Here is a 10515-nt window from a genome sequence, read left to right as displayed (position 1 = left end):
TGCCCTGAAACTATAAAAAATAACTAACCAACCAGCGTCACCTGTAACAGTTATATGGTGATCACTGGTGAAAGGGTTAACTAGGGGGCAATCAGGGGGCTTTATGCGGTAGTATATGGGGGTCCCTGGCGCTATAAAAAGCTGCGGCGAACCTAAATACCTACCTGCCTAACTAGCGTCACCTGTGACACTAATACGGCGATCAGAAAAATGATCGCTTATTAGGCTGGGTTCACACTGGAGCGATGCGGAAACGCCGCAAATCCGCGGCGGGTTCCCGCATCGCATGCCTCCCGGCGGCAGTTCACACTGCCCTATGCGAACTGCTGGGAGTGTCAGTGAAATGTTACTGACACCCCCAGATCAGTTCGCATATCGCAGTGCGATCTGCAAACTCGGATCGCATGGTGTGAACACCCATGCGATCCGATTCTGCTGCGGGCCAAAAAAAGGGTCCCGTGCGAATTTGCGGTGGGTGCGGCGGGTGTGGCGGGTGCGGCGAATGGCTGAACTCGAATCGCACAGAGATCGGATGTGATTTGCACTGCAGTGCGGTGCGAATCACATTCGTTCTCATAAACCGCTGCAATGTGAACCCAGCCTTAGTGACACTGGCGACGGGGGGTGATCACGGGGTTAAACCTTTATTGGGGGGGTTAGGGGGGTACATTAGAACTAAAGGGGGCTAACTCTAACTGCCCTAACAGTTATTACAGTCACAAATGACACCAATGCAAAAAAAAAAAAAAAAATGACATTGGTGTCACTGTGACTGGGGGGCAGGGGTAATTGGGGGGGTGATCGGGGGGTAAAGGGGGGGTGTGAGTGTGCCTGGCATGTTCTACTGTGTGTGTAGAGTGTTGGTGCAACTCACCGATCCGCTCTCCTCCGTGTCGGAACGAAAAATACCGACACGGAGGAGAGAATACATCACTTCCTCTCCTGTGTTTACATTACAGGAGAGGAAGTGATGTCACGGGGGATTCCTATTCGTCGGGAGCGATCGCGAGGGGGTGGCCATGAACGAATGGCCGTCCCCTCGTCCGGGATCGCTCCCGCACGAATACCGACCGCCGCAGGCACCGGGCGGGGGCCCGATCGGGCCCCCGACCCGCGGGAGGCAAGGGACGTACATGTACGCCAATATGCCTGCCCGTGCCATGCTATCGACGTACATCGTCGTGCGGCGGTCGGCAACTGGTTAAGCAACTTTTTATTTTTTGGTGGCAACACCACTTTAAGTATCTATTTACTTGGCGTAACATCATCTTTCACAATATACAAAAAATTGGGGTAACGATTGTGTTTTTTATTTTTTTTCATTAATTAAAGTGTATTTTTTCCCCAAAAAATTGTTACATAGTTAGTCAGGTTGAAAAAAGACACAAGTCCATCCAGTTCAACCAATTGTGTTTGACAGGCATAAAATATTGCAACAATTGCCATTTTATTCCCTAGGGTCTCTGCATATATATATATATATATTAGAGGTTTGAAGCAAAAAATTTAAACTTTTAAATGAAAAGTTCCAGAAAATGCCTGGTCTTCACGTGATTAAAAAAGAAATATGAATTGCAAAATGTTGATATACTGTACATAACCCAGGAATTTGTTAACATAATTCAATACAATAAATGACATAATATCATTCTAAAAAACTGTAAAAGGAAGAATATCGTTTTTGTTGGTGGTATGTGAATGGATGTCCATTACAACTGGACAAATTGTCTTACGAATACCGTGCTGTTCCCAGAATTGTATTTTGGTCCCTTTAATCATATCTGTACTATGCATACCAGAACATTACTAAAAACATTAGCATCTATTACCTGGAGCCTCAACGAATTGCTTGACGCTTGTTATTTATAGATTTACCCTCAAGGAAAATGCATTAAATTGTTCACAATGACTTCATTTCGGGCTGCCTAGTTACTCTGTTGATTGGTTACATAACTTTCCCGACAGGTGTATGCTGTGCTTGAGGTGCTGCACATGTAATCACAATGCAGTCCGAAACGAGGGCCATGACTGCCATAAGGTCTGTGTCCTCGGCAGAACAAAGGCATGAGAAATTAGCAGAATTGATGCATATAGTGCACAGAGGAGTCACGAGACTCTTTGTGGTTCTGGTAACCTGCAACTATCTCTTCTCGGTAGGCTTTGACTGTCTGCTCCTCCACCACCCTGTGACACCTACTGGAAATAGCAGGTAATTCCATTTATGAACAAGCTTATAAATACAGCACCGGAAGCCCGATTAGCCAGTCATGTAGGCCTGAGCACTGTCGTATTTGGGCAGGGGTAGATTCCAGCATAGTCAGGGGTGGACTGACCATTGGGTCACTCGGGCACTGCCCGAGGGCCCCGGGTCACTAGGGGGCCCCATCAGGGCTGCCAGCCTCAGTAAAACCAGGGACAGTATGTAAAAATCTTTGTTTTTTTTTACATCTGTCTCTGAAATGTCCCTTACCAACATCCTTTTGGTCTAAAAATCCAGAGATTATAGCTGCCCCACCTCTCCAGTACCTTCTCAACCAATAGAAACATGTCTGTGTATACTGTGTGATTGTATACTGTGTTGTGTGTATACTGTGTGGCCCCATAATCTCGGATTTCCCAGGGGCCCCATAATCTCCTATTGCCCGGGGGCCCCATGAGTTGTCAGTCCACCCCTGGGCATAGTTATATGTAAGCTCCAGACCAGCTTTAAAACTCAGAATCAGATGCGGGGTATTTGGTGAACAAATGACTTTTGTCCTGAATAGGCAAAGCAGAAGCTCACTTTAAAACAGGTTCAACACTACAGAAAATCAGCCTTTTCATATTCTCAGTGATATGTTGCAACATAAATGTAAAATGTAAATAGTGTGATGCCTCATAAACAGTTTTAAGACTTAAAACTATGTAATAGTATCCTCATCCTCATTAAGTTAGAGCAAAAAGGAAATGAGTTTTAACATGGACTACTCCAAATAGGTTACCCAATGACACACCTGTGATATTGGAGGACTATCTTGATACTGTGATTAGAATTAACTGATTAAAAAGAAAATATATACATTTTATTTGGAATTTTTTGTTGTAGTGAACAACCAATACATACATTTATGCATCATCATAACATTGGCAATTTATTATTCAAATAATACTCTGCCCCCATAGAATGAAGAGGATGGAGGATTTGTACCCAAGTTAGCGATATCCTCAACTAGTTTCGCGACCAGAGCCGCTTCTTCAGGAGGTATAAATGGAAAATATGGGGGTTCAATCAGCGCAAGACGATATACATAAACTCACAAAATGAAAGCAATTGTATACTAAAAGGTTAATATATGAAAAACCTTCTAAACATGTAATAGGCAAACAACAGTGCAGCGCTAAGAATATATAAAGAAACAAAATAACAGATTGCTCATAGCATAAAATGTTAAAAAGTCCCCTTTGGTATAAAAGATAGATATAAAAGTTGACAGATAAGATCTCCTTAGCGGTGATAAGGGTGTTCATAGACATTCATGTGATATCTCCTAATCAGTGATTCCTCCACCAGCTAGCCAAACCACTTACCTCAATCACTGGACCCCACTTAATCACAGCTGGGGTTTTTATTTTTTGCTAAAAAAAAAAACATGTTTCATTGTTATAACATTTTGCAAACAGGTAATTTTTCTCCTTCATTGATATGCGCTGATGAGGCAGCACTTATAGGATGCACTGATGGGCACTGATAGGCACATACAAGGCAGCACTGATGGTGACAGATAAGGTGGCACTGATGGCCTCTGTTAAGATGCCACTGATGGGCCCTGATGGGTGGCATTGATAGGTACCACTGATAGATGGCACTGATGGGCACTGATAGGTGGCACTGGTAGGTGACACTGATGGGCATCACTGTTGATGAGGCACTGATTGGTGATAATGAGAGGTGGCACAGTGGGTACTGATGGGTGGCACTGTGGGCACTGGTAGGTGGCACTGGTGGGCGGCACTGTTGTGCACTGGTATGTGGCACAGGAGGGCACCGATGAGCTGGCGGGAGCTCTCCTTGATCGGGACTAATGTCCCTCTGAGAGCCGCCGGTGATCATTTTTTTTTCTCCTCATGCCATCAGCGAGAGGAGAAAAAATAGCTGATTACCGGCTCTGTTTACATCACATGATCAGCTTGTCATTGGCTGACAGCTGATTACGTGGTAAGGGGTCGGGATCGACCCCTTACTCGGATCTGTGATTACAGAGCACATCGCACGTGCCCTGCAGGGGGCGCGCAGGGTGCTCAGGAAAGAGAGGATGTCTATTGACGTACTCCCAGCAAAGTAGTTCCGTGATGTAGCCGTCATTTGGCTATAGTGAGGATCTGCAGAAGCTAAAGAGGATTTAGCTATCACTCTGTAGTGTATGTGGCCATCTTATATATTCCTGCATACTATTATATGATGCAAGCACAGGCTAAAGCCCCATACACACTATCAGATTTTCTGCTGATTTTTGTCTTCAGATTTACCAAAACCATGTAGTGCAAGGGCCTGCCTGATTGCATACAAATTGAAACTCCTAAGGTTTGACCTCATATTATATGGTTTTGGTAAATCTGAAGGAAAAAATCAGCAGAAAATCTGATAGTGTGTATGGGGCTTTAGAGGAGAAGCTTGACAACCTGATTGTATTTGTAGGGTCAGGATGAATACTTGTGCAACCTTTTGTCTGCCAAAATACATTGCAGAATTATTCTGTACTGATCTTCATGCATTGTAGAAGTCATCCTGCTAACATACATTACAATGTAATCGATGAATGTGACATGATACTACAACTTAATGACACACTTCTATCTCCATGTGTATGACCGCTGCATGAAATACAGAAAGTCTGTGAACCCTGCAACCACTGACACACCTAATTTATTAAATGAAAGTAAGAATGGAATGATTTATTAAATGGCTAAGAATGGAAAGTGAGAGAAACACTGGCTGCAGCTGCTCTCTGTAATTGCTGCCCTGCGGTGCTGAACTGGTTAACAGATAAATCAGCAAGAGTATGGAGTTACCTAGCAGAAGAAGAGTAGAAGTAGAAGAGTTTAATAGACTAATGCAGGCCATACATGGTCGAATTTTGAACAAATTTTCTTTCAAAATCAGAAAGTTTTTTTTGTGACCCAATGATGCCACCATTGATTTTCGAAATTCGGCCGACCAAGCCTTAAATTTCACCTCATGTTGCTGCAGAAAAGAATTTCCGTGGCTGAGAATCTTCTTTTCTCTCCGTAAATTTTCTTTTCTTGCACATGCGCATTTTTTTCCTTATTACATTTCTCGCACGATTCTCCCATCATTGATTAGAAAATCGTTCCTTTTTCAAAAAATTTCCAACATGTCCGATTCTTCGAATGTGATTGCCGCACAAAAATCGGCTAATGTTGCAGCCCCTCTAATGGTGCGAAATTCGTACGAAAATTCATAGATATGATTTTCGAAAGAAAATTCAAACTGTGTATGACCGGCATAAGTCTGGTACTGCACTGTGGGAATTGTAGTACAGAGGAGAGAGACTCTAATGTAATCAAGAGCTTTTAAACCGCATTTACCAAAGGAAGATTGCTAGGAGGGGAGGGATAGAGCTGCATTTTCTCAAGTTGTACAGAACAGGGCTTCCTCCTTCCATGAGGGAGACCAGAGAGTGCACATCATTGTCCAGTGTGCACAACCGCTGCTGCCTAAACTGGATACAAACAGCAGACCTGGGGGGCACACCTTAACAATGTGTTTACAGTCAACATGGTGCTGCTTTAAGACCACAAACAGAACAAAATATTTATCTATTTTGTTCTGTTTGCAGTCTTATAGCAGCACCATCTTGAATGTAAACACATTTTTATGGTGTGCGCTCCAAGTCTGTTGTTTGTATATTGTATGGACCCTGACCAGGTTGCTTGGGCCGAAGTACCCCATCCCCGCTTCATTATCTCTTAATAGTGTCCACCAGCGTTATAGGAGGAGTCCTTACAGTTTTCCCATAAAGAGGAGTTTGTCTCACAAGGTTGAGACACAGGATCTTTCATCCTATGACTAGTGTAGGACCCACTGATAATAGGGTACTTTGACGCAGTAAGTGGGCTTAGCACTATATGACCATCTAGTGTGACCAAATCCTCATATTTTTTAATATATTCAGGTGTTTTTAAATAGCCTTGTGGGATTTAAATGTCATTTTTGTATGTGTGTGCTATAAATTATTTTGTTCTAAGCAGGATCCAGAGTGCTGATCCAGGTGTGCCGACAGCCAGAGTCTCCTGGCTGCAGATCAGAGAGTGGCTTCATCACTGGGTGGCACAGTGGTGTAGTGGTTAGCACTCTCACCTAGCAGTAAGAAGGGTCGCTGGTTCGTATCCCAACTACGACACTACCTGCCTGGAGTTTGCATGTTCTCCCTGTGCCTGCGTGGGTTTCCTCCGGGTACTCCGGTTTCCTCCGGGTACTCCGGTTTCCTCCCACACTCCAAAGACATGCAGGTAGGTTAATTGGCTTCTGTCCAAAATTGGCCCTAGTATATGAATAGGGACCTTGGATTGTGGGCTCCTTGAGAGTAGGGACCGATGTGAGTGTACAATGTACAGGGATAGGGGCAATTGTAGACACTCACTCAGGTTGAACTGGATGGACTGGTGTCTTTATTCAACCTTACTAACTATGTAACTATGTAACTGCGTGTGACTAGAGGGTGATCGCTGGGACTGGTGAGCCACTGCTGTGGGGATTTACTATCTGCTGCTAGAAAGACTGAGCCCTTTAGGAAGTGACATACAGCCATTTAGCAGCCTTATTGCTGCCTCCAGGCTTGACTTGGACTATTCTCTTGTGAACCAACAGTACAATTGGGCGCCAACTATAGTTGACTGAAAAATTAGGGCTAAAGACTGTCTCCTTACAGCTGATAAACCTTCACCTATTGCTTATGCTAAGAAGTACCTCTCAGGGGACATTGCACCATATCCTAGCCATTTTCCCAGAGTACACTCGACACTAGTTATAGTATTATTATTCACATTGTGGTTAATGTGTATATCCACGGTTTATTGCTGACTTTGCTGATTCAAGAGTTAATCCCAGTACAGAATTCTAATCTAATCTATGTTACCTTAGCATAGTGACCCCAAAAGACATCACCGCGTTTTTGATGGTCGAAAGTTCTGAGAATGTTTGTGTGACCATGTGTATGCAAGTCAAGCTTGAGCGGAATTCCGTCGGAAAAACCATCCAAGATTTTTCAGAAGGAAATTCCGCTCGTGTGTATGGGACATAACCCTTATTCATTGTTCATTTACCACTAGGGATGAGCTCAGTGTTCGATTCGAACGCATGTTCGACTCGAACATCGGCCGTTCGTCTGTTCGGCGAATTCAGAACTTTGTGGACAGTTTGCACCAAATTCGTGTGGCACGAACGGTCCACAATGCACTACGCCATTGCAGTGCGTTGCTGGCTCATGATTGGCCAGGCATGCACTGTGACCCTGCATGCTTGGCCAATCACAGCGCCGGCAGCAAGGAGAGCCATAATTGGTCACAGGCAGGATGCCTGTGGCCAATTATAGCTCAGGGGGGTTTAGTACACGCCGCACTGCCGCGGCAGCCTTGTGTAGTATGTTGGCGTGCAGGGAAAGTGCTAGATAGGCAGGGACAGTGTGTTCTTTTCTCAGCCATCTGCAGGAGTTAGTGGGTGTTGTGTGCCTCCAGCGCAGTATACACCTGTATCTACCCTTTATTGCTGTTGCTCTCTAATACAGCCATCTGCAGGAGTTAGTGGGTGTTGTGTGCCTCCAGCGCAGTATACACCTGTATCTACCCTTTATTGCTGTTGTTCTATAATACAGCCATCTGCAGGAGTTATTGGGTGTTGTGTGCCTCCAGCGCTGTATACACCTGTATCTACCCTTTATTGCTGGTGTTATCTAATACAGGCATCTGCAGGAGTTAGTGGGTGTTGTGTGCCTCCAGCACAGCGCAGTATACACCTGTATCTACCCTTTATTGCTGGTGTTCTCTAGTACAGGCATCTGCAGGAGTTAAAGGGGGTGTTGTATGCCTCCAGCACAGTATACACCTGAAGATACCCCTTATTTCTGGTGTTGTCTGTTGCATAGCTTGCATATTAGCCTTTAAAATTAGCACTTTTGATTTCGAACATTCAAGTCCCATAGACTTTAATAGGGTTCTAAAGTTTGTACGAATTTTAGGTCCGTTTGAAGGTTCTGGTACGAACCAAACCGGGGGTGTCCAGCTCATCCCTATTTACCACTAAACGGCATTTTGTCCTGATACTAATTCAAGTTAAAGGTATCTATCTATGCTTATGCTCTAATAATTGCTTGCAGTCACTTCCATTGAATCAGGTGTGTCAGAGGGGCTGAGGTTGTTCTCTGAGTCAAGGCACAGAACAGAAAACATAAATTACCAAGCAGCTTATGCACTACATGGAAAATCTGACTCCAGTCATCTTTATCATTTTGTTTTTCTAGATCAGCTTTTAACACTGTTTTCCCCTGAGGTTCCCCAAAAATTATTTTCAGGTCTTAGGGAACCCCTACCAAAATAAAATCCTCTAGGGTCATTGGGAAAATACCCCTTACCTTGATGGTCAGTGGGAAGGGTGGGGATAATGGAGTTCCTACAACCATAGGTAAGGGTGCTAAAACTGGTTGCTTGCAGTGTCCCTTGACAGCCAACCCTTAACACGGTGAGGAAATACATGCTGCCTCATTACAATTGTCACATACTAAATTCAATATATAATTGGGCGGGAACAAACCGCATCTCCTCCAGTCATGAGACAAGAACAAAGTCTGAGTTGATTATGTAGTCTTCTTTTCTCCCATAAGCAGAGAAAAACTATTATTCTTTACATATATGATGATATGATGCCCAGAAAAACATTTTTTGAATGATGTGTGTCATTATAAACACTACTATAGGCTAGGTCTAATTGTGTTTTTTTTTTTTGTTTGTTTTTTTGGCGTCCCAGGGCTACCAGGATATTGTCCAAGCGAAATCAGAATTTAAAATGGCCATAGGGTCCTTTCACACGGGGCGGATCAGTTCTGATCCGCCCCGTGGATATCCGTTTGCTCAGCGGGGATCACTCCGCCGATCCCCGCTGAGCAGGGAGATGACAGGTCCGTCTCTGCATACTGCGCAGGGACGGACCTGTCACAGCGCCGCTCTCCCCTATGGGAGATCGGATGACGACAGACCGCAGTGCCCGTCGTCACCCGATCCGATCCGCAGACGGATGGAAAATAGCTTTTTCCTCCGTTACACTTTTTCGGATGGGAGCGGGTCGGATGTCAGCGGACATGTCACCGCTGACATCCGACGCTCCATAGAGCTCTATGGGGCACCCGTTCATGTCCGCCTGAAAAACTGACAGGCGGGCCTGAACGGGACGTCAGTGTGAAAGGGGCCATAATCAATTATTTAAGAAAAAAAAAACAAGGGTTCTTCATTTGGAATAAGGATAAGTAAAGTGATTACTCCTTTAATTACTGATGATCAAATTTTGCTGAATGAAAATGTTCACTTTTGCTAATTAAGTTGCTTAGGAGAAAAAATGGATCTACCCTATCTTTCACTTTTAGTTAGAGGGTGTGTTTTTTTTTGTTTTGTTTTTTTACCCCATTCAGGGTAGTTTGGTTTATTTATCTTATTGTTCTTTGTATTTGTAATTTTCTTTTTCTCTTTGTATGTATTTGATTATTTGTGTAATGCTCATGTCTTATTGTAGGCTGTTTCCTTTAGGTGAAAAATTAAATGGGGCAATTTTTTGCCATTTTTTTGGCACAAGAACAGGTCCAGGATAGTTAAAATTAGTTTTTTTTAAGCACCAGGAGCCATTTATTGCCCATTTAATGTCCACTGTGCCCACGAAAACAACAATTTCCTTTTCCCCCAAAGTACTTTGCCAAAGTGAATAAATTTTTAACAAAATGTCCTGTTTTTCAAAATTTTGAGAAAATGTAAATTCTTAGTTTCGCTCAACCCCAGCCGCACCAACACAACCTGACAAGTTTTGTGCTGTAGGCTTATATTAAACTATGTAAAATTCAAAGTTATGCAAAGCGTAAGTGTTTTAAAGCAACACAACAATGGCAAAGGACAGTGAATATAGCAGTTGCGGGAGTCAGGACTTTTGCATTTGCAATATTCATGTGGCACTCATGGTGAAACTTAACAATGTAACATCACTATCTTTTTAACTAGGTGAATCAAAACTCATCTTAGTTTATATTGGTATGGCCTAAAAATAAATGAACATTAGGTCACAATAGAACAATTTCACACATAAATAGCTGTGGATGTGCCTGAGCAGGTTTGGGTGACTTATACTGAGCACATTCCTGTTCACAGTTCACTGATGATAATGAGGGAGACGAGATGATGACACTTTGGTTTGTGTGGTTTCTCTGTTCCACCACCTGCTATGGAAAGTATCCTTGTATCTACTAAACCATATTTGGGCAT

The 10515-nt window shown here is 43.5% G+C and overlaps 1 long non-coding RNA gene across 1 annotated transcript in view; it reads left to right on the top strand.

The window, feature by feature from the left end:
• The first annotated feature begins 1979 nt into the window (after positions 1 to 1979).
• Positions 1980 to 10515, top strand: part of LOC143940024 (uncharacterized) — a 28212-nt gene continuing 19676 nt past the window's right edge. The window contains exons 1-2 of the long non-coding RNA XR_013263811.1: positions 1980 to 2209; positions 3163 to 3241. This is a non-coding gene — a long non-coding RNA (uncharacterized LOC143940024). The remainder of the gene's footprint in view (positions 2210 to 3162; positions 3242 to 10515) is intronic.

Source organism: Lithobates pipiens, unplaced genomic scaffold, assembly GCF_037356315.1.
Source record: "Lithobates pipiens isolate NorthernLeopardFrog02 unplaced genomic scaffold, aLitPip1_a1.2 Scaffold_3, whole genome shotgun sequence".
NCBI classification, from domain to species: domain Eukaryota; kingdom Metazoa; phylum Chordata; class Amphibia; order Anura; family Ranidae; genus Lithobates; species Lithobates pipiens.
The sequence above is the reverse complement of the archived record's forward strand: the minus strand, read 5'-3'. Positions and strand labels throughout refer to the sequence as shown.